This window comes from Lithobates pipiens, unplaced genomic scaffold, assembly GCF_037356315.1.
Source record: "Lithobates pipiens isolate NorthernLeopardFrog02 unplaced genomic scaffold, aLitPip1_a1.2 Scaffold_160, whole genome shotgun sequence".
NCBI lineage: Eukaryota > Metazoa > Chordata > Amphibia > Anura > Ranidae > Lithobates > Lithobates pipiens.
In genome coordinates, this window is record NW_027507749.1 from 1,950,809 (window position 1) to 1,976,591 (window position 25,783).

Consider the following 25,783-nt stretch of genomic DNA (forward strand, 5'->3'; position numbering starts at 1 on the left):
CTGACTACAACCCATCCCCTTTATATTGTTTCAAGGCCATTTTTTTTCCCTTTAATGAGGCTTTTTACATTACGGTTTAACCAATCAGGTTTAACCTTCACTCTTCTATATTTATTGCCCATTGGAATGCACTGTGTGATACCTTTGTTTAATATGCTCCTAAAGCATTCCCATTTTTTTCCGTGTTCAATGTTTCCATGATTTGGTTCCAATTGATGTCATGTAGTAATGACGGTACTTCAGAAAAATTGTCTCTTTTGAAATGTATTGTTTCCCTCCTGCCTCCTTTCTCTATGTTTCACGTTAAATGTGATCATCCTATGATCGCTAGATCCCACGTTGTCCCTTATTTCCACATCTGAGATCAGACTAGGACAATTCGTACCTAAGGAAGTTGTCCTGTAAGACATTCATGAAATGATGGGACTTCAATGAGTAAGCTGTCCCCTCTGCCCAGTCAATATCTAGATAATTGAAGTCCCCCATTATGATGACATTTACCTGCCTCACTGCCATTTCTAACGGTGATAGTAGGTCCCCCGCTGCTCCTTCAGGTTGGATGGCCTAAAACATACCCCCACTATTCATTTCCCACTTCCTTCTTCTCTTTTCTACCCACACTGATTCCAACTCCTCCCAGTCCCATTCAAAATGTCGCTCCTCTCTGCCACCCTTACATAATTTTTTACATATAGGCACACCCTTCCCCCTCTTCTACCTTCCCTGTTTTTCCGATACAAGGAATATCCCTGTATATTTGTCAGACAATTATGTAAGCTTTTAAACCAAGTTTCAGTTTATCCCATAAAGTCTAATGCCGCGTACACACGAGTGGACTTTTCGACAGACTAGGTATTTTCGGCGGAGGTCCGACGGACTTTCTGAATCGGATTAGCACACAGACGAACAGTTTTCCAGTTTTAGTCCATCAGACTTGAGTCCGTCGGATAGATTTGAAACATGTTCTATTTCTAGGTCTGTCGGACTTTTGGGGAAAAAAAGTCAGCTGGAGCCCACACATGATCGTATTGTCCGACGGATTCCGGTCCGCTGGACCAAGTCTGCCGGAAAGTCCTCCTCATGTAATAGCAGCTCCAGTTCCTCCCTCCATTTTGTTAGCTAGGCTCCTAGCATTTGTGTAATATACATTTGTGTAATATACACTGATTTGGGTTATTTTTATCAATGACATGTAGCAGTATAAATTTTGGTCAAAATGTGTGAAGAAAAATTGCTGATTTGCAAAATTTTATAACATGAACTAAAATAAACATGTTTTTTCAAACTTTAATTTTTTTTTTTAATTTATAAATAAATAATATAAATAATATAATAAATATATATATAATATATTTAATATATATATATATATATGTATATATATATATATATATATATATATATATATATATATATATATATATATATATATATATATATATAATAAATTATAAAAATAAATAAAAAACATTTTATATGGGTGCAGTGTTGCGTGATTGAGCAATAGTCATTCAAAATGTGAGGGCAATGAAAGGTGAACATTGGCCTGGGCAGGAAGGTGGTGAAAGTGTCCAGTATTGAGTTGGTTAACCACTTCAATACTGTCTCATATGGCATCCACCCAGATTGACAAGAGGTTCCTGCCGGCATTATTATGCCATTGGATGGGTGGGAATCGGTTAAAGCAAAGCATTGCACCCATGATCAGCAGTTTGCTGATGCAATTCAGGGCTCCTGCAGACTCCTCAATGTATCTGTCTCCTCTCACCTCGTACAGGAAGGTGGATACACACAAAGGAAGAATCGATGAACTACCACAGTGCTCAACATCACCGTGGTAATTCATTGAGAACTACAAGATGTCAGCCCATAGTTTTCTCATTCACAGAATACTGTAAATGAATAATACAGGTGGGTGGACGGAGCCCCGCGTGGCCACATTTTTTTCAATAGTTACAGCTAGCGGGGAGAGAAGATCCCCTATTAGTTGTCAAAACAGGGGGTCAGGGAGAAGTGGGAGTTGGTGCATCTGTAATATGTGACATGTTAAACTCTGAATATGGGTGTAACTTGCAGCATGTTACCAAAGTTGAACGTATCCTTTAGATTGGTGTTATGGTAATATGGTGATGTGTGTATTTCTGTCTTCCATGAAAAAGCTGCACAAATACGTGAGAAATGTTAATTACGTGGAATCAGCCGGTGTTGAGATCTACTTCAATAAGAGAAGAGAAGTTCCAACTGATCTTATTTTAGAAAGCTGGTCGTCTGTTAACAAAACATTATATTCCTTTTATCGAATTGCCATTATAAGACCAGACTTTGTGCCGGAAATGCTTACCAATATGAACAATCCTATCTTCTGGAAAAGAGGCAAAGTAAGACGTTACTTGATTGTTTTCTGTTTGTGTTGTTTGCTGAAGAGGCTCACAATTAGGATTTATAGGGATTTTTTTTTTTTTATAGGAAATGTTTAGTTAGTATTTTATGATATTACATGCCTGTAAGTGAAAGGGGTAACTCACGGAGTCAGTTTCTTTCTTTTTTTTTTTTTTGAATAAAGTTTTATTGAAAAATGTTAGAACAGTACATAAAGTCATCATCAGCAGATACAAGTGTTTTCTTTTTTTTTTTTGTGTAAAGTACAGTGTACACAGCAGACTATAACAACAAGACGAGACTCTCATCATCTTAAAGGCGTATACAAGAAAAGAAAAAAGAAACAAAAGACTTAAAACTTAAACGAGAGCGGACACTAATCCACTCCCTAGTAGGACTAGAAAGACATGAGGAGACTATAACTGGATGGATCTAATTGCCAGGAGGCTCTAAAACTAACCTCATGGAGCTAACCAGATATGGTAAAAACAGAAGAGAGGATGGGAGAGGGGGGGGAGGAAAAAGAAGGGGGGGGGGCTTAGGTCCAATACTCTATTGAAGGGAAACATCCAGTAGTAGAAAAGTTCATGTTCGACGGGGATCTTTGTACACAAAGGAGTGTTTATCAAGGAGCGTACGGTCGTGTGGAGAGAGCTGCGTCATAACAAAAAGGTCCCATCTGTCGTGAAAGCGTTTGGAGGCTTTCTGGTGGTCCAGGTTAGCATTAATTTTGTCCCGAAAAAGGAGTTGTAGGAGATCCCTTTCGACCTGTGAAATGGAGGGCGTGGATGTAGAGGTCCAGTTGGCCAGTATGGCCCTTCTGGCTAATAGGAGGCAGATCAAGGACCAGTCCTTCCCCGGTGGGCTGGGAGCGGTTGACCAGGGGAGTAGTGTGTGGTCCCAGTGCCCAAAGATGAGGAGGAGCGGGTTCTTGGGGAGTTTCAACAACGTAATCCGGAAGATATAAGCCAGAACTTGATCCCAAAAAGTAGCAATATAGGTGCAAGTCCAGAATCGGTGTACGAGAGAAGGTTTGGGTTGCTGGCACATTGGGCACAGTGGGGGTGAGGTAGAGGCTGAAGAATGGTTGGGAATTGGAAGAAAAGGAATATGGGCGCGGTGAGTGATTTTCAGCTGGGTTTCCCTCCACGATTCATTAGGGACCAGATTGTACACAGAATTGAGGCCTTGCAGGATTTTGTCTACTATGTCCTCTTCTGGAAAGTCCTTTGCCCAATTCAGCACTGAAGACGAGGCTAGAGAGGGAGTAGTTTTCAATAGTAAAGGTTTGTATATGTCAGAAATTTTGCAGGTGTCATTCTGAATGAGTGTTTCCATGAACGATGTAGCGAATCTGGCGGATTCGTTCCTGCAGGTTTTTTGAAGGAAGCTGACACATTGACCATAATGGAAGTTCGAGGCATCCGGAAGAGAAAATTTTGCGGCTAGAGATCTAAATGATGCCACCCGACCAGAATCCGGATCACACATGGAGAAAAAAGTAACAAGACCCTTTTGGCGCCATTCATCATAAGGCTGTCGTTCCAGGCCCGGAGTAAAATTTGGGTTCCCTTGTATTGGGAGGAATTTAGAGATGAAAGGAGAGAGACGGAGACTTTTCCTTACCTCCCTCCAGGCAATGGCAGTGTCCCTCAGCAGAAGGTTGTGTTGATGCGGAGTTGATAGAGATTTCCACTTGCAGTGAAGAAGGGCAGTAAGGGAATAGGGATGGACCATTGCCGTTTCCAGATGAAAGTTGGAACATTGGGACTTTTGGGTAATCCAGTCTAGGCTCACCCTCAAAAGACATGCTAAATTATACAGTCTAATGTTCGGAAGACTAATACCGCCTTCGGTCCTGGGAAGATGAAGTTTCGAGAAAGCAATGCGTGGTCTCTTGTTTCGCCAAAGAAATTTTGATATTGCAGAGTTCAAAATTTGAATGTCCTTGTGTCTGATAAGTAAAGGTATCGTTTGGAGAGGGTATAGCAGGCGTGCGAAACTGACCATTTTTACCAAGTGACATCTTCCCAGGAGCGAGAGGGGCAGATCCATCCAGTTTTCAAGTTCCAGAGTGATCTTGGTAAAGAGGGGAGGGTAGTTCAGATGGTAGAGTGAGGAAGGGAGTTTCCCTATTTTGATACCCAGGTAAGTGATATGTGATTTAGCTATCGAGAAGATGGAATTGTGAGACCAGGCCGGAGGTGGGAGGGGACCGAGGGGCAATATCTCGCTCTTGGAATAATTTATGCGTAAACCGGAACATTTTCGGAATAGATCAAATGTGTTCTTTATCGTGGGCATATCTGCGGAAGGATTTGCGGAGAATATGAGGACGTCATCTGCAAAGAGAGACGTCTTCAATTGTTGCTCCCCTATTGAAATGTCATGGATTGGGGCTACTGTTAACAAATACCTAGATAGTGGTTCCAGGGCCAAATTAAAGAGGAGAGGGGATAAGGGGCAGCCTTGTCTCGTGCCCTTATGTAGGCGAAATTCATTTGAGAGCAGGCCAGCTGCAACCAATCTGGCAGCCGGAGAGGTGTACATAGATTTTACGAGATGTAGGAAAGGGCCAGTGAATCCCATTTTGTTCAGAACCAGAGACAGCCATTCGATACTAACATTGTCGAAAGCTTTTTCGGCATCAAGAGTAATAATGGCAAAATCCCCGTTCGGGTTACATCTAGCGTGCTCTAGTGCCATCATCACCTTTCTGATGTTGATCGTCGCCGTTCTGCCTTTCACAAAGCCTGACTGGGCAGGATGGATCAGAAAAGGGATGATATCAGCTAGCCTTGTGGCTATTATTTTGGATAAGATCTTGACATCAAGATTTAGAAGCGAGATGGGCCTATAAGAGCCTGGTTCTGTAGGTTCCTTCCCCTTTTTTTCTAGCAGTTTTATTATCGCCTGGTTACCCGTAGGTAGATAGGGGCCCCCTGTCCATATGTGTTGGTATACCCTTTCAAGTGTGGGTGCTAGGAGTGAGTTCAGGGATTTATAAAATTCGCCCGTTAGTCCATCTGGACCAGGGGCTTTTGAGGAGGCTAGAGTCCGGATCGTGATGGTTATTTCCGCAAGAGATATGGGGGCATTTAGAGAGTCCAGTTGCGAGGAGGATATTTGAGTCAGAGTCACTTTGTCTATAAACTCGTGCGCCGTATGCTCGTCGATAGGGTCGGCCGCATACAAAACCGTATAATAGCGTAGCATGGCTGAATTTATGCCCTTTTGCGACGTCGTTATAGAGCCATCAGGCTCCCGGATAGCAGGGATAATAGTTGGGCGGTAGGGGCCCTTACATAGTCTGGCTAGCAGTTTACCGGCTTTGTTCCCAAATTTGTGAAGAGTGGCATCAAAGTGAGCTCTCTTAATCGATTCCAGTGTGTCGGCCCAAGTTTCAAAAGATTGTTTGGCTATTCGCCAAGCTTCCCGGTTCTCAGGTGTGTCATGGGTATAAAGTGTACGTTGGGCCTGATGGAGTCTGGAACTGGCCGTATTGTAGTTAAGGTGTGCATTCCTTTTGAAGGAGGATGCATAAGAGATAATGCGTCCCCGAAGGAAAGCTTTCCCTGCGTCCCATAGCAGATTAGGGTTATCCGCATGGTCCGCATTTGTTTGTGTGTATAAACGCCATTCTTTGGTAATGTAGGTGTGAAAGTCCGCGTTGTGTTGGAGGAAGGCGGGGAATCGCCAAAGTTTGGGATTCGGATGAATGTCAGGAGTCTCTAGAGATATAGAAATAGGAGCATGATCAGAGATAGCAATATCATGTATCTCCGCATCCGGAATGAAAGGGAGTAGGTCATGAGAGCTAAATATGTAGTCAATCCTGGTGAATATGTTGTGTGGATGGGAGTAAAAGGAGAATTCCCTATCAGTCGGGTGGTGTAGGCGCCATAAGTCAAGGAGACGAAGGGATTCCATTGTGTCCGCTAACAATGTAGCATTGGTCGGTGTCGAGGACGAGTCAAGTCGTCGTTTCGGAGATTTATCATCTAGTGGGTGTATTACGGAGTTAAAGTCTCCCCCAACGACTTGGGGTAAGGAAGGGTAGCGCAGGAGCCAAGTGGTCAGTGTGTTGAAGAACTGTTTCGTAGGACTGTTTGGGGCGTATATGTTGGATATCACTATTTCTTTTGTCCCAATGCGGACACGAATAGAGAGCAATCTGCCCTGAGTATCCGTATCCGTTGACAGTATGGTACATGGGAGGTGTTTATGGATAAGGATAAGGACTCCCGCTTTACGGCCTAGAGCTTCTGAGCCTGCTACCGCCCCCACCCAGAGTTTCTTCATCCAAACAAAGTCGGGTGAAGAAAGGTGTGTCTCCTGAAGCAAAGCTATATCTGCTTTGAGCCGTTTGAGATGGCGAAGAACCTTCATTCTCTTAGAGGGGGAACGAAGGCCCTTCACATTCCACGAAATTATTCGCAGCATGATGGGATTAGGACGGGGGTATGATGAACAAGTAGTAAAATCATTAGGATGTGTGTGATTGTGTGTAGAGAGCAGTAGTTATCTACACTGGAGCATGTGAGCAAAGCCCTAAGAAGGGGGACGATGAGCAAGCGTGTACTAATAGTAAAATTATTGGGTAGAGGAAAAGGAGAGGAGGGGGAAGGGTAGAACTGTAGCAGTAACCAAAGATAGGACAAGCAGAAATAAACATAATAGCTAACCAACTTCGCTTTTTTCCGCATGGGGATCACTGTGGAGACCAGTTCCCATAACCAGCCCTGCATCATGTCAGGGGCTTCCGCCCCTCGGAGATGGGGTACAAGGCAACAGCGGGGCATGCGGGAGAGCAGTGTGTGGAAGCAGGTCTGCACAAAGAAACCCAGGGGGAAGAGGGCATGAATGTATACACAAAAAAGAGAAAAAAGTATAAATATCACAGGTCAGTGAACATAGGTTGCCATGTAAAGCAAAATACCTCTATAACCATGAACCACTGAGGAAGGGTAAAAATATAAATAAAATAGAACATAACGAAAAAGTTCGACAGTAAAGAGTCAATTCGAGATGTAGGCAGACAGAACAGCCAGTCCGATCAAGTAGTAACGGATATTACCTGTGAGGTGTGGACTGTCCAGGAGGGAGAGTCCAAATTCAGAGCACCTTAACCAGGTACGGAGGAAGGCCAAACAGAGCCGTAAAGAAGGAAACACTTGCGTGTGGAAGCAGCGGGGCCAGAGCGTGCCCCTCAGCGTGTGGTCAGGCCATGTTGAGTTGGACCCGAGGCCCTGAAGCGCTTGGGAGAGTCTTTGCGCGGGCTCCTCTGATCCAGGGCCCGGTTGATTGGTGGGGCCTTAGGTGTGGGGCTGAGGAGGGAGCCTGATCGCGACGATTTCAAGTAGGAAGATGCTTCCTCTGGGTCTTGAAAGGACAGTTGTTCACCGGAGGGCGTTTTGATCCGTAGGGTAGCCGGGAATGCCAGTGTGAATTTGAATTGCCGTTGGTGAAGTTCTGCACAGACATGCTGGAAAGCTTTGCGTCTTTTAGAAACGTCTACCGAATAATCAGCGAAGATCAGAATGCGGACTCCTTCTATCTGCAGGGATCTTGTTTGCCGGTATTGTTGCAGTATGGCGGCTTTGTCTGAGTAGTTAAGATATTTGGCTATGATCGGGCGCAGCGATTTGCGTTCCGAGTTGAAGGCCCCCACGCGGTGAGCGCGCTCCACGGTACACGGGCCTCCCAGACCCAGAGCTTCAGGAATGCGACGAGCGCATAATTCCATTAGGGCAGATTGTTGAAGCGATTCAGGCAAACCTACAAAACGCAGGTTGTTCCTCCTGGACCTGTTCTCGAGGTCATCGAGTTTTTCCAGAATAAATTTGTTCGTTCTGTCCTGGGCATGTTCCAGGGATTGCGTCTGGTAAAGTTCGTCCTCAATGGTGGATATGCGATGCTCTGCTTCATTCAGTCTGGATGCATGTTCCCCCAGCTGGGCTTGGACTTTCTGCATACCTGAGCTGACAGCCTTCTCCACTGATGCAGCTATCATAGGGGAGAGGAGAGCAGCCACAGCCTGTGCCAGGAGTTCTGTGTGATGATCCTGTGGCAGTGAAGGTAAGTGAGGCTGCTGCATGAAGGGAGACGTTTCAGGGCTAGATGGAGGAGGGGGGGCCTGGATCTGTGGTGGTAAAGTGTCTCTCATGTTGGATGGATGAGAGGGCCGATCTCCTACCTCCATAGCTGGCGTCATCTCCTCAGGCTGGGCCGCACAGGCCGGATCCAGGTAGGCCGAAGCCGGGGCCTCGATTTGCGGCAGGGCCGGCCGCGCGGCGGCGGCCGCGTACGATCGCGGCCCGGTTTTTTCAACGAACCGGTCCATCTCGTGGCCGGGGTCGTGGAGGAGGCTGGTAGAGCTTTCGGGGGCAGAAAACGGCGAGTTTTCAGGCCGATGTGGAGGGCGGTTTGCGGGAGCTGTGAGGAGAACAGCTACTCCATGCGGCGCCGGAACCGGAAGTGAGTCAGTTTCTATTCATGGAGTAATTTTGTACAATCTTGTAGTTGGAATTTAGTATATAGCATATTTATATTTATTTATTTATTCCAGGTACCTATATAGTTATAGTAATCTCAATTTACACAGCACTTTAATATTTACAATATATATATATATACTGTATATATTTTTAAATTCATTCAAGTTCCTGCCCTCAACAATCGTACAATCTAAGATGGTATTTGAACCAATGACCCTTGTGCTGCCTTTATTGGTTTGATACTTGCTTATTAATAAAAACAGGAAATTGTACATGAATTCCATTTTATATATATATATATATATATATATATATATATATATATATATATATATATACATCCCTGACATTATGGAAAAACGAAAAACAGAAATATAGCATTGGCATAAGTATTCAGACCTTTTGCAGCAACACTTGAAATTTAGCTCAAGTACCTTCTCTTTCTTTTGATCATTGCTGAGATGTTTCTATATCTTGATTGGAGTCCAGCTGTGATACATATAATTGATTGGACATGATTTGGAAAGGTGCACACCTATATAAAAGGCCTCACAGCTGACAATGCATAATGTATCAAAGCCAAAGCCATGAGGTCAAAGGAATTGCCTGCAGAGATCAGAGACAGGATTATTACAAGGCACAGGTCTGGGGAAGGCTACAGAAAAAAATTTCTGGTGCACTGAAGGGTCCCAAGGGCACAGTGACCTTCATCATTTTCAAATGGAAGAAGAATGACACAACCAGGACTGTTCCAAGAGTTGCTCGCCCTGCCAAACTGAGCAATCAAGGGAGAAAGGCTTTAGTAAGAGAGGTGAACAAGAACTCAATGGTCACTCTGACTGAGTTCCAGAGATTCTGTGTGTAGATGGGACAGAAGGACAACCATCACTACAGCCCTCCGCCGATCAGGGCTTTATGGCAGAGTGGCTAGATGGCTCCTCAGTGCAAAACACATGAAAGCCCACTTGGAGCTTGCAAAAAAAGCACCTGAAGAACTTTCAGTTGGGTTGAGTTGGGATTAGATTTGGAGAGGAATCCTATGCCAAAATAAAGATAACAACGGTGTGGGGTACCCCCCAAAATCCACATCAGACCCTTATCTGGGCATGCAGCCTGGCAGGTCAGGAAAGGGGGAGCAAGCAAGTGGGCCCCCTCCTGAACCATACCAGACCCCATGCTCTTAATATAGGTGGTGGGTACTTTGGGATGGGGGAGCTCTGTTCCCCTACCCCAAAGGACCCTGTTTCCATGTTGATGGAGACAAGGGCCTCTTCCCGAAAACCTGGGCTGTGATTGTCAGGGTCTGCGGGCAGGGGGCTTATCAGAATCTGGAAGCCCCCTTTAGGAAGGGGGCCCCCAGATCCTGCCCCCCCCCTATTTGAATGGATATTGGATACATAATACCCCTACTCTTTCACCTTTAAAAGTGTACAAAAGTAATAAACACAATAGACAGTTTTTTAAAACTCCTTTATTAAAAAATAAAAAAAATTGTGTCCATCCATGTAAATCCATTGTCAATCACACCACCCGCCATACCTGAAAAATAAAAATTAACAACAAGCGTTCTTTCCTCCTGTGAGGCATTCCGCCATATACCTGCTCTGCTCTTTGACATTTCTTATATAGGCAATGGGCGGGGCAGCATGGATACTACACTCAGCCCCTTTGTGAAGTCACGTGACGTCAGAAGAGGGTGGTGCCACCGGGGGACCTAGCCCCTTTCCTCCAAAACACCCACCCCCCCATATTGAGGGCATGTGGCCTGGTATGGTTCAGGTACCCCTTTGCTGACCTGCCAGCCTGCATGCCTAGATAAGGGTCTGGAATGCTTTTTGGGGTGAACGCAACACCACATTTTTTTACATTTTGGTGGGGAGTTCCTCTCCAAATTCATCCCAGACCCAAAGGGCCTGGTATGGACTGGGGAGGGGGGGAACCTCATGCCATTTTTTGTATTTTTTAATAGCCGGGTGCCAGTAATTGTAACCGCTAGTCAATTCAAATGGGATTTGATTGTTTTGTTTCTTTAGAAATTTCATTTTTGCTGTAGCATATTTTATGCATGCTACAGATGCGCCACTTTACAGTCACATTAAGTGGACCCCCCAGGCACTATATTTAATGGAATTTTTCATTTTTATTGTTGCACTTTAAGCATAATTAAAATCACTGCTCCAGAAAAATCGATAATTTTTTTTTCTTTATTGATACAAGTCCCCCAGGGCAGTACCCAGGCCTCCAAAGTCATTTTATGGCTAATTACTTCCATATAAGCCTTCAAAATGTATACTTTAAATTTTTCCTGTTCGGCTCCCGTAGGTTTCAATGGGGTTCGCCGTTTTGCTGCGAATCAAACAGGGGGTTGTTCAGTCCTTCCTTACTCAGAAGGATGCAGGACAGGGTTCAGTGCTGCAGCTTGTTGTCTTTATACAGCTGGCACGTCTCCATAAAGCTAGTGGTGATGATGCAGGATTTGTCAGCTCCACCCCTCCTGCTCTTCCTCAATGCCCTCCTCTGATGAATTCCACCTGCCCCTAAACTGCCTGATTTGTGACATGCCCACCAGGTGGACCTCAAGGTTGGCAATGCTGCAATAGCTGTACATGCAGCAGAGGGCCGTCAATGAGTACAACGAGTGTAAGTATGGCACAATGACAGGCTCAGGCCAGCTTGGCTTTTTTTCCCCTCACGCCAATGGCTGCTGATAAAGGATGCATGCACTGTAATGTCACTATTTGAGGAGGCCACAAGGGTTGTTTTGCAAGGCATTATGGACAGGGCACTCGAGGCAGAGCAGCGGGAGGAAGAGGAGGATGTCCTTTCCTCTCAAGGCCCTCTTTATTCAGACACCATTCCTCCTACACCACAGAACACACAAGAGGAGAGGGAGGATCAGGAGGAGAAGGATTCCGGCAGTTTTGGAGGTAATGAAGCAGAGCAAGACATACATCGACCCTTAACAAGTCGTTTTCCATCCCCAGAACCCTTGGGGGTAGTACGTGGCTGGGAGGAGATAGTTCCAGATACTATAATCCTCAGTGACCCCTAGGAGTCTGCTTCTCATGCCTCCGAAAACTTGCAGTGGATGGGCTCCCTCATTCTTCAAAGACTGAAAAAGAACTCAAGAATATGTGGTATTATAGAGAAGGATCACTTTTGGTTGGCAACCTTTCTTGACCACCGTTACAAGGGCAAAGTCTCAAAACTCATCCCATCTGCACAGAGGGAGCAAAGGAGGAATCTCTTGAGGACACCGTAAAGAGGAGTTTATGTAGCGCCTTTCCCGATTCTGGTAAGTTACAATCTGGTGGAAAATGTTGTTTTGAGGCTTCTGTTGGTCAAGAGAGGAGCGGTGGAGAAGGGGCCGCCTCAACGATGGCTTTTAAACATTTTTTAGTCCTCAGCACTCAGGGCTGTCAACTTCCAAATCCCATCAGCAGCGTCTTCATCATATGGTGGGAGATTATCTAGGAGCAAAAAAAAAATATGGAGAGCTTTCCAGTTGACGATCCACTGAGTTACTAGGTCATGAGAATAGACCAATGGCCAGACCTTGCCTACTATGCCATAGAGCTGCTGGGCTGCCCTGCATCAAACGTGCTTCCCAAATGGGCATTCAGTGCTGCCAGAGGTTTTGTGACAGATAAGAGAGCGTGTCTGTCCACAGACTCCGTGGAACGGCTGACATTTATCAAAATGTATCAGTCCTGGATTAGCAGAAGCTATCAAGCCCCTGATGCCAATGTCGCTGATTATGTGCTTTCTGGATCTCAAATCTCTAAAAGACTGTCTAAGCTGCCTAGCTTTTGTGGGTGTTGATTTCATCTGGAAGACATTTTTCGTGTAGGTTTCATGGGCACAAATAATGCTCAAGGAACAATTTTTCCACACCTGTTTTACAGGTACATATCATTGCAATTTTTAACAGCAAGGCCAATTCTTTCTGTCATCAATTCTTTCTGTAGATCTCCATTGGTTCGCGTCCTTCCTAGGAAATCGGTCACGGACAGTGAAACTAGGAAAATTCCTCTCCGAAACTCGGGCAGTCACCTGCGGAGTCCCTCAAGGCTCTCCATTGTCACCTGTTCTCTTCAACATTTACATTCGCCCACTCCTTCAAATCATCAGATGCTCAGATCTCTGCTTCCACTCTTACGCTGACGACACACAACTTTATTTCCGGATCAATGGAAAAAAAGATCACCAACAACAACTTGAAAACTGCCTCAAATCAATAGAGGACTGGATGACCACCAACTCCCTCCAGCTGAACCAATCAAAGACAGAGCTTCTTATCTTACACCCAAATCATAAGCCCGCAACCAAAACCTCCTGGTCTCCACCAACCGTCTTTGGGCAGACGATCTTCCCAAAGACCAAAGCGAAGAGTCTCGGGGTTATTTTAGACGCACAAATGTCAATGGATGCGCAAATAGGATCTGTAGTCAGTCGATCTCACCATCTACTGCGCATGCTTCGCAGACTCATCCCTTTTATCCCAAAGAATGACAAAGCAGTGGTAGTTGGAACAATCATTAATTCAGGACTGGACTACGCAAACTCGCTTTACATAGGATTACCACAATATCAACTTGCGCGATTACAACTGATCCAAAACACGGCGGCAAGGCTGATAACAGGAAAAAAACCCTGGGAATCCATTTCTCCTTCACTGAGGAGCTTACATTGGCTAACCGTAAAAAATTGGATCACGTTCAAGACCCTTTGCCTCACCCACAAATGCGTGCATAGAGAAGCTCCGCAATACCTAATGGAGAAAATAAATCATTACACACCAAACCGCAGTCTTCGATCAGCCAACAAAAACCTCCTCCTCGTGCCCAAAGCCCGGTATTAATCCAAGGGTGATCGGAGATTCGCTGTCCAAGGGCCTCTGCTATGGAATGCTCTACCAATCAACATCCGCCTGGAAGAAAATCACCTGGCTTTTAGGAAAAAACTCAAGACCTTCCTCTTTTAGCAGATGATCAAAGCTCGCCACAGCGCCTAGAGGCGATTCAGTTCGCATTGTGCGCTATATAAGTATTTCATTCATTCATTCATTCATCAAGAGTAGCTCTATAGGGTTACGGTGTGAAGGCACCACCAACACCCAAAGACAAATTTTTCTGCACCAAAATCTGCAAAGAGACACCAGAATGTATCCAAAAATCTCTAATCTTATTCCGAGTGCACTAAATTGTAGCCTCATCAAAGAGAATGGCTCCCCAAGCCATTGTTTATAAAATAAAGAAAGCTTGAATGGAAAATTATATTTTTGTTGGCTTTATACATGTCATTATTGCTGCAGCAGGCTCTATACATGGTACAGATGTGCCACATTATAGGCAGCCTAATGGGGCCCCCCAGGCACTATATTTGATGGAATTTTTCATTTTTATTGTTATTTCTCATTTTGATGGTTTCACTTTAAGCAAATCACCACTCATTTAAAAATGATATTTTTTTACCATTTTTCTTTTAACTGATACATGTCCCCAGGGCAGTACCTGGACCCCCATAACCATTGTATGCCCAATTACTTGCATATAAGCCTTTAAAATAGTCACTTGCTGGACCCAAAGCAGCATGGCTTTACTGAGGGTAGATCATGTCAGACTAAACTGATTGAATTTTTTGAGGATATTACTAATGTTTAAAAGTTAAAGTTAGTAGCGTGCAGGCAGTGTATTATATATATATATATATATATATATATATATATATATATATATATATATATATATATATATATATATATATATATATATATATATACACACTACACACACACACATACAGTCTAGCATAGATATTCAGTGTAGAATCTATATTCAGGCAGTGTAGTATATATAATATAGATTATTGAAGTGGTTAAGGGGAACCCTGTGCGAAATAAAACAAAATAGTGTGGGGATCCCCCAAAAGCCATACCAGGCCCTTCAGGTCTGGTGTGGATTTTAAAGGGAACCTCGCACCAAAATGTAAAATAAAATGGTGTGGGGGTCCTCCACAAAATCCATACCAGACCCTTATCTGAGCACGCAACCTGGCAGACCGCAGCAAAAGGGGGGGGACAAGGCAGCACCCCCCCGGAACCATACCAGGCCACATGCCCTCAACATGGGGAAGGTGTTTTGGGGTCCCCAAGATCTATACCAGATCCTTATCCGAGCACGCAACCTGGCAGGCTGCTGGAAAAGGGGGGATGAGAGAGCGATGAGAGAGCGCCCCCCGAACCATACCAGGCCACATGCCCTCAACATGGGGAGGGTGTTTTGGGGTCCCCTCCAAAGCACCTTGTCCCCATGTTGATGGGGACAAGGGCCTCTTTCCCACAACCCCTGCCCAGTGGTTGTGGGAGTCTGCAGGCGGGGGGCTTATCGGAATCTGGAAGCCCCTTTAACAAGGGGACCCCCAGAACCCGCTCCCCCATGTGAATGGGTATCGGGTACATTGTTGTAGTGTCAAAAAAGTAAAAATGTCAACAGACAGTTTGGGACAAGTCCTTTATTTAAAAAAATTAAAAAGTAAAAATGTCCTGCGATGTCCATCCATCTTCGATCACAGTGCAGAAAAAACTCTGCATCGATGGGAGGCGTCCCGTGAAATAATAAAGGACTTCTCTCAAACTGTCTCCTGACATTTCTACTTTTTTTGGTGAATGAGTAGATACCTATTCACATGGGGGGTGGGATCTGGGGGTTAAAGGGGGCTTCCAGATTCCAATAAGCCCCCGCCTGCAGACCGCCACAACCACCGGGCAAGGGTTGTGGGGAAGAGGCCCTTGTCCCCATCAACATGGGGACAAGGTGCTTTGGAGGGGACCCCAAAACACCCTCCCCATGTTGAGGGCATGTGGCCTGGTATGGTTCGGGGGGGCGCTCTCTCATCCCCCCCTTTTCCGTCAGCCTGCCAGGTTGCATGCTCGGATAAGGATCTGGTATAGATCTTGGGGGGACCCCCACACCATTTAAAAAAAAACATTTAAAAAAATTTTTTGCCACAGGGGGGCGTTTTTTTAATGATTTTTATCGATATTGCCAGGATCCGACAATACAGCTGCAATCAATTTTGAATTAAATTTTCTCCTTTAGAAACATCATTTTGCTGTGGTACTGTTTGTAAACATGGATAAAATGCACTACTTTACAGGCAGAATAAGGAACCCTCCAGACAAAATATTTAAAGGAATATTTCACTTTTATTGTTTCTCTTTAAGCATTATTGAAATCACTGCATTGATACGTATCCCCTGGGGCAGGACCCGGGCCCCCAAACACTTTTTTACGACAATACCATGCATATAAGCCTTTAAAATTAGCACTTTTGATTTTTCATGTTCGTGTCTCATAGACTTTAATGGTGTTCGATTTTTTTGCCCATTCGCAAGTTATGGTGCATACCAAAACTGGGGTGGGGGGGTGGGTGTGTTCGGCTCATCCATATTTGTAACAAGTAATTCATATAGCCTCGTGGGATATGATGGATATTTACAAAATAATAATAATAATTTATCATTTTTAATTTCATTTTTTTATCATTTCTTTTTTTTTTATAATTTCAGATCCCGATATCTCGATGTTCAGATCCATGTTTACCCGGCAGCAGAAAAAAATTTGGATCATCAATTCATAAATGCTGCTATGAGTGCATCCCATGCCCAGAAGGAGAGATCTCCAACATTTCCGGTAGAGTTTGCATTTGTTAGCAAGTTATTGTTGGACTGGGAAGGAGTTACCGCTGTGGTTAAAGTGTATGTGAGGGAACAGACTTATGATATCTATCTCTGCAATGTGTGCACATTTCCCTATGTTTTATCCTTCTAAAGACCCTGCAAGTACAGGAAGATACCTGTTGATCCTGCCAGAAATGCACTCAGCTCCTAAGCCCTGTTGTGTTCTGACAACACACATGGGTTTGTTGACTAAAATAAAAATGGTGTCAGACCTGTTCACGTGTATTTTGCTACTACTATTAATACCACTACTACCAGTACTGCTACTACTTCTACTACTAATATCACTATTACTACTGCTACAAAGCTACTAAGTCCCTCCCCTCTCCTAATTTTTCTGACAGCTTCAAAAGGTATTTTTACAAGGTATAATTAAAGCAATTGCACCACCATGCAGTTTTTTGCTCACAAATAGAGCTTTATTTTGGTGGTATTTGATCACCGCTGTTTAAAAAAAAAAAAAAGTAATATATATCTATCTCTCTCTCTCTCTCTCTCTCTCTCTCTCTCTCTCTCTCTCTCTCTCTCTCTCTCTCTCTCTCTCTATATATATATATATATATATATATATATATATAGATAGATAGATAGATAGATAGATAGATAGATAGATAGATAGATAGATATATGAGTTGTCAGTCCGCCCCTGCATATATATATATATATATATATATATATATATATATATATATATATATATATATAGATATATATATATATATATATATATATATAGATATATATATATGTGTATATATATATGTGTGTACAGTGGTGTGAAAAAGTGTTTGCCCCCTTCCTCATTTCCTGTTCCTTTGCATGTTTGTCACACTTAAGTGTTTCGGAACATCAAACCAATTTAAACAATAGTCAAGGACAACACAAGTAAACACAAAATGCAATTTGTAAATGAAGGTGTTTATTATTAAAGGTGAAAAAAAATCCAAACCATCATGGCCCTGTGTGAAAAAGTGATTGCCCCCCTTGTTAAAACATACTATAACTGTGGTTGTCCACACCTGAGTTCAATTTCTCTAGCCACACCCAGGCCTGATTATTGCCACACCTGTTCACAATCAAGGCATCACTTAAATAGGAGCTGCTTGACACAGTAAGGTCCACCAGAAGATCCTTAAAAGCTACACATCATGCCGAGACCCAAAGAAATTCAGGAACAATTGAGAAAGAAAGTCATTGAGATCTATCAGTCTGGAAAGGGTTATAAAGCCATTTCCAAAGCTTTGGGAATCCAGCGAACCACAGTGAGAGCCATTATCCACAAATGGCGAAGACATGGAACAGTGGTGAACCTTCCCAGGAGTGGCCGGCCGCCCAAAATTACCCCAAGAGCGCAGCAACGACTCATCCAAGAGGTCACAAAAGACCCCACAACAACGTCCAAGGAACTGCAGGCCTCACTTGCCTCAGTTAAGGTCAGCGTTCATGCCTCCACCATCAGGAAAAGACTGGGCAAAAATGGCCTGCATGGCAGAGTTCCAAGGAGAAAACCACTGCTGAGCAAAAAGAACATCAAAGCTCGTCTCAATTTCTCCACAACACATCTTGATGATCCCCAAGACTTTTGGGACAACATTCTGTGGACCGATGAGACAAAAGTGGAACTCTTTGGAAGGTGTGTGTCCAAGTATATCTGGCGTAGAAGGAACACTACATTTCATAAAAAGAACATTATACCAACAGTAAAATATGGTGGTGGTAGTGTGATGGTCTGGAGCTGTTTTGCTGCTTCAGGACCTGGAAGACTTGCCGTGATAAAAGGAACTATGAATTCTGCTGTCTACCAAGAGATCCTGAAGGAGAATGTCCGACCATCTGTTCGTGTACTCAAGCTGAAACGAACTTGGGTTCTGCAGCAGGACAATGATCCTAAACACACCAGCAAGTCCACCACCGAATGGCTGAAGAAAAACAAAATGAAGACTTTGGAGTGGCCTAGCCAAAGTCCTGACCTGAATCCTATTGAGATGTTGTGGTATGACCTTAAAAAGGCCGTTCATGCTCGAAAACCCTCTAATGTAACTGAATTAGGACAATCCTGCAAAGATGAGTGGGCCAAAATTCCTCCAGGATGCTGTAAAAGCCTCATTGCACGTTATCGCAAACGCTTGGTTGCAGTTGTTGCTGCTAAGGGTGGCCCAACCAGTTATTAGGTTTAGGGGGCAATCACTTTTTCACACAGGGCCATGATGGTTTGGATTTTTTTTCACCTTTAATAATAAACACCTTCATTTACAAATTGCATTTTGTGTTTACTTGTGTTGTCCTTGACTATTGTTTAAATTGGTTTGATGTTCCGAAACACTTAAGTGTGACAAACATGCAAAGGAACAGGAAATGAGGAAGGGGGCAAACACTTTTTCACACCACTGTACACACATATATATATACACATATATATATATATATCTATATATATATATATATATATATATATGCAGGGGCGGACTGACAACTCATATATCTATCTATCTATCTATCTATCTATATATATATAGATATATATATATATATATATATATATATATATATATATATAGAGAGAGAGAGAGAGAGAGAGAGAGATACACCACTGTATATATATATATATATGCAGGGGCGGACTGACAACTTATGGGCTCCTGGGCAATCGGATATTATGGGGCCCCCAGGCAATAGGAGATTATGGGGCCACACAGTATACACAAACACACACACAGTATACAATCACACAGTATACACAGACATGTTTCTATTGGCTGAGAAGGTACTGGAGAGGCGGGGCAGCTATAATCTTGGGATTTTTTTAGACCAAAAGGATGTCAGTAAGGGACATTTCAGAGATGGATGTAAAAAAAACTCAAATTTTTACATACTGTCCCTGTTTCTACTGAGGCTGGCAACCCTGATGGGGCCCCCTAGTAGACCGAGGCCCGAGTGGCCGAATGGTCAGTCCGCCCCTGCATATATATATATATATATATATATATATATATATATATATATATATATATATATATATATATATACATACACATACACACACATATATATATTTTTAGTAAAAAAAACTCTTTCTTTTAATTAAGGATAGTGATCATTGGAAGCCATTTATGATCACATAGTTGTTTGGCTACTTTTTAAATCACAATGATAACAGAAATCACCCAAATTACCCTGGAATGTTTGGCTTTGGTACAGACACACAAGGTGACACACACGGGTTAAAATGGCAACTAAAGTTAGAGTAGATATTGTGGATAAGAATTTGATTCTGCTCTTGTTTTTCAATTCCAGAGTCCTGGTGGAGAGAGATTGGAGATGGCTCTGGAACATAAATGAAATATATTCATCTGGTTGCTGGTTCGTCTCTGCCATACCACACTGCAAATTTGTTCTGACAAACATTCAGAAGAGAAGGGATAAACAAAAAGATTCAGATTAATATTTACAATATACGTTTTTTTTTTTTTCTTATGGATAATTTAGCGCTAATGCTGAATCTGAAAGACTTTGCCCATCAACAAGACCTATGAAACATTTGCCAGAGTCTCTCTTGTTTTTTATGAATGCAAACATACTGTGAATACAAGTGCAGTGGGTTGGAGGTTGAGGAAGGAATATAACCTATCCAATTCTTCAGAACGAGAAATGTAAAATATGTTTTTGAGCGAGGAGGAATTGAAAGTAGGAAATGTTTTTAATGTGTGACATATATTGACATAACTGAATTAAAATGGTGCAGGTACCCAGGAGACTGGCACTTAAGCATAAGTAAGATGTCTGTTGGCCAGGTAACATATCAATGGGGTGAGAAATTCCTTGTAGGAGTGGTGTCTCAATCTTAGCAGTCCTACAGAGAGGTTCTCGGTTACTGGACAAGTGGGACACCAGAACTAGATATGGGGGAGATACACCTGGTTGATATCTCACCTGAGAGGTTGGAACCTTACACAGGTAATGCCAGTGACTACACACAGAAGCATGCCCCATTAGAGAAAAGGGAACCAACATTGGCTACCAAGATACAGTATGCCTTCACCACATGGTGCTTCAACATCTTACATTGGTTGATAAAAGCCTATTACCCTATATGTGCTGAGTATACACTGAATCAAGTGCAGTCATTGTACCAGTGGCTTACTCCCAGAGATATGCAGACATGGAATGAGGTACATTCAGGACGCTTATTTCTGAGGAGTAACCAAAACAGGCAGGATGTGTTCAGCAGTATATTGGGGGGAATAGGAGCTGGGATGGGTGTTATTAATGAAGTGGACATCAGTATCCTGAGGAACAAACACTCAGCCATAGCTTCAGACAGTAAGCAGGGCTTTGTTACTCAGAGAGATTGGTGGCATCCTTGACATTCAACAAAGTCACATAAATACCCAGGTTAAAGTGGCTCAGGATTTTGTTCACCATGTTGAGAGGTTGATAGAGAGTGTGATGGTACAGGACAGAAATCTGTCATGGGCTCTGGCGTGCATGCAGGGGCAAGCGGAGGTATCAAGCAACTTCAAGCTTATTGTACAGTCTCTGTATGATGCTCAGTGGCCTTATGAGTTAGCATCACAGCTCAGTAAGATTTTGCCAAAACACGTCACTTACACTAATCCAAAGTGGCGGTTGAATGCCTGGATGGGCTGTGCTAGTTTGGATTATGAAAGGCGTTATGCTTCCTTGTTGATCCCGTATACAGAAGTGTAGACCCAGTCTGTATATTTGGTGGCATCAATGGGCTTACTGACTGGGGATTCTACCTTGTTGCATCTGAGGCTAAATTACCCCCATGTGTTCAGAAAGGATGAAAGCTGGAGGCAGGTTGACATTTCCCTTTGTCGGAGGCATGCCCTTGATGTCTTTTGTATGCCAGGTCAATACACGGTGGTGAACGAGAAATGTCGGGAAGATATTTCACTCCTGGTTCTGGATGGAGAGATCATTGCTGGGAAGGAAGCACCTGGGTATTATTTGTGACATAGAGGAGTTGTTACATCAGTATCCTAAAGGATACTGATGTAATGTTAGTCATGGAACTAGCGGTTAATATGTTGGAAGGCAAGATTTTTATTTCATAATACAAGATGTGTTTGAATATGAAATCTGGATACACCGATCCTCCACACTCTTGGGAGCTAACTGGAATGTAACAAGTTGCACATCAAAGCGTTGTAGCATATCAGTGTTCATCTGAAAGAAGTCATGCCCCCTAGCAAGGATGGGAACAAAAGCTTGGCTCCTGACCAACTGGTGTGATAAGATTTCAATCCTTGATTAACACTCTGCAAGCATGCTTCAAAGAGGGCCATTGCTGCCAGGATGATTGATGAAGGTGAGCTACAGAATATCAAAAGATCAGCAGTCACTGAAGATGATCTGGGTCACATAGCGATGACGAATGGACGAATGCTGCCCCTAGAGGCCAATAAAGCAGAACAGAGAGAAACATAATATATTCAGAAGGACTGTCTTGTAACTACTTTGATTCGTCATAAACCTAGATGGGCTGGCAATGGGGTTGGGTCTGGGTGGTGTACGGATGGAGTTTAACCACTTGCCATCTGGCTCACGCCGATATGCGTCGGCAAAGTAGCACGGGTGTGCAAAACAATGTACATGTATGCCAATGCATCATCTGCAGGAAGCCGACACGTGCACGCCACTGGCGGCATGCTGCTGGAGTGTGCCCACAAGTCCAGCGGACTCGATGTCTGCCGGTGGCCCGCAATCATGGCATGGAGAGGCAGAACAGGGAGATGTCTATTTTTATTTCTGTATAAATGTCACTGGTCCCAAAATAGTGCCAAAGTGTCTGATCTGTCCGCTGCAATGTCACAGTCACAATAACAATTGCAGATCACCGCCATTACTAATAAAAAAAAAATAATAAAAATGCCATAAATCTACCCCTTTATTTGTAGACGCAATAACTTTTGCACAAACCAATCAATATACACTTATTGCAATTTTTATTTTTTTTACCAAAAATATGTAGAAAAATACATATTGGCTTAAACTGTGAAAGAAATGTGTTATTTTATATATTTTTTGGGGATATTTATGATAACAAAAAGTAAAACAATATTGCGTTTTTTTGATGTTTATAGCACAAAATAAAAAAACTGCAGAGGTGATCAAATACCACCAAAAGAAAGCTCTATTTGTGGGAAAAAAAAGGACTTCAACTTTGTTTGGGTACAATGTCGCACGGCCGTGCAATTTTCAGTTAAGGAGATGCGGTGCCTTATCTCAAAAAAGGGCTTGGTCAGGAAGGGGGTAAATCCTACCAGGGCTGAAGTGATTAAAAAGTGCTGACTGAGCGGGAAAGCTTTCTCTTTTGCCATTTTGAGCCCAGCTGACGAGACAATATCTAGAGAACTGCCTTACAAAATGTATCATTGTTAATCTTTGTTATATTTTCCTTTAGTGTTTTTATGTTAGCATTTCCTATTTTCTTGGAAAATTTTCATAGCTAACCTTATATCATTGTACTATCGACAGTAACATTATTAGAGTTTTAATAGACTGGCTAACTAAAGGAATAGACAAGTTAATATGTATATAAAATAAATAGACGAAATCCATAGCCACCACTCGGGTACTATTTATTTCAATATTTATTTCAGTACATTAGTTGATGGTTTTGCAGAAGTTTAATAATAGGCATTAATTGTTTACGTGCTTGAATCGTGTGTTGAGACAAGTCAGTAAAGGGGGTATTACCCAAGTAGGGGTCTGGTGAAGGAGAATTTTTTCTTTGCAAATTGCATGAGGTCTTCTTTGACATGAAAGAAGTGGATTTTTTGCTATACTGTTCTTGGGGAACATCTGACAGATGTGAGGGGCGAGGAAGATGGTGGGCTCTGTCCACTACAAGCTCCCTCTCTTGTAAAGCAGGGAGCAGGGTAGAGATTAACTGTTGCATATAGTGGCAAAGGTCCACCAGAGGGACAGTTTCCACCACTCTGAATTCCACACTGTTTCTCCTCGATCTGTCCTCCAGGTCCGCAATCTTAGCTTTAAGCATTGTCACTTCATCTTTTTGCTCATTACGTGCATCCACTAGTGCTTTATGAGCTGTGGTAAAGTCACCCATTTTATTTTCTATATGGTGAACTCTGTCCCCCAATTCTGTCACCTTTTTTTCTCACTTGGGATTAAAAGGACATCATATCCCTATGAATAGTGCCTCTAAGGGAGATCAACATCTCCTTCATGGTAGTATCTAAGATAGACTACCCTTTGGTAGGGAAATCCTCTATCGGTTCTAGGGTCCAGTGTCTATCTGGTAGTTAGTCTGCTTAAACTTGGACTTGTTCTGGCTGGAGCATGGGGTGCTGTGATTCTAGAACTGGGTATTACCTTTTCCAGAAGTTTTCTGAAGGCTTTCTCCTCCATGCCCTCCATGAGTGTTCCACTGCTGTTATGTGCCAGAGATCTGCCAGTGTCATATTGGAGGGTAGAGGAGCTTGTATCGCAGTGGGCGGTTCTTCTAGGTTTTCCCTGATGCTGTGTAAGTCGCTGTGTGCAAATCTGACTCCAGAGCTGACTGCGGCCATCTTCTCGGCAGTGAGCCCCATCCCCATCACTATATCTTAAATTAATTAATCTCTTTAACATTTTATTGATTAAATATTTAGGTAATTTGTTACATTATAATTTATATTTATACTATATTTATATCTGTATTATATTTACAGTATATGTTATTTATTATATATTCTTTTACTCTTCCACAATGCACTGATGGAAATCCCACTGCTATCTGTGACGCAACACAAGACAATTAATTTTCTCAGAAGATCTGACCCCGATGCTCTTTGTGTTTCCATTGTTCTTTCTGCAGACAGTGAAAACTGCATGAAATGTCTTGATGAAGAATGGCCAAATGAAAAGAAGGATCAGTGTTTTCCTAAATTGATGGACTTTCTTTCCTACACTGATGATCCCATTGTTGCAGTATTTTCAGCTGTCTCCATCCTCTGTTGTCTTCTGGCTGGTTTAATATTGGTGATATTTATACATTACCGGGACACCCCCATTGTTAAAGCTAATAACCGGAACCTGAGCTATCTTCTCCTGGTCTCCATCATGCTGAGCTTCCTCTGAGTCTTCTTGTTCCTCGGCCATCCAGTAGATGTGACCTGCATGTTGCGTGTGACCTCCTTTGGTGTCATCTTCTCAGTTGCCGTCTCTTCTCTACTTGCCAAAAGTATCATGGTGTGTATTGCTTTTAAAGCCACCAAACCTGGAAGTCCCTGGAGGAAATGGGTGGGAGCCAAACTGCCCAATTCTATCATTTGTATCTTCTCACTGGTTCAAGTCATAATCTGTGTCACTTGGTTGTCTATTTCTCCCCCATTCCAGGATCGGGACACTCACTCTTATCAGGGGAAGGTCATCATTCAGTGTAATGAGGGTTCAGTTATTGGCTTCTACTCTGTCCTGGGATATATGGGGCTTCTGGCAGCTGTGAGTTTCATTATAGCTTTTTTAGCCAGGACATTACCGGACAGTTTTAATGAGGCCAAGTACATCACCTTCAGCATGCTGGTGTTCTGCAGTGTCTGGATTGCCATGATCCCGGCCTATCTGAGCACCAGAGGGAAGTATATGGTGGCTGTGGAGGTTTTTGCTATAATGGCCTCAAGTTCTGGACTTCTTGGCTGTATATTTTTCCCAAAAAGTTACATAATTCTGTTCAGACCCGACCTGAATACAAAAAATGTTCTCCGATAATATGTATGGAGCAATACGGGGTTATCAGTTGTTTTCATTTACTTATATATTTATTTACATTTTACAGATGCTCATATAGTGAGGTCAATTGTACACAGTGCTTTACACATCTATACAGCATCTCACAAAAGTGATTACACCCCTCACATTTTTGTAAATATTTTATTATATCTTTTCATGTGACAACGCTGAACAAATAACACTTTGCTACAATGTAAAGTAGTGAGTGTACAGCTCGTATAACAGTGTAAATTTGCTGTCCCCTCAAGATAACTCAACACACAGCCATTAATGTCTAAACCGCTGGCAACAAAAGTGAGTACATCCGTAAGTGAAAATGTCCAAATTGGGACCATTTAACCATTTCCCCTCCCCAGTGTCATGTGATTTGTTAGTGTTACAAGGTCACAGGTGTGAAAAAGGAGCA

The 25,783-nt window shown here is 42.9% G+C and overlaps 1 pseudogene; it reads left to right on the top strand.

Annotated features, from left to right (window-relative positions):
* Positions 1–2,123: 2,123 nt before the first annotated feature.
* On the top strand, positions 2,124–25,371 carry LOC143986464 (vomeronasal type-2 receptor 26-like; annotated as a pseudogene).
* The last annotated feature ends 412 nt before the right edge of the window (positions 25,372–25,783 follow it).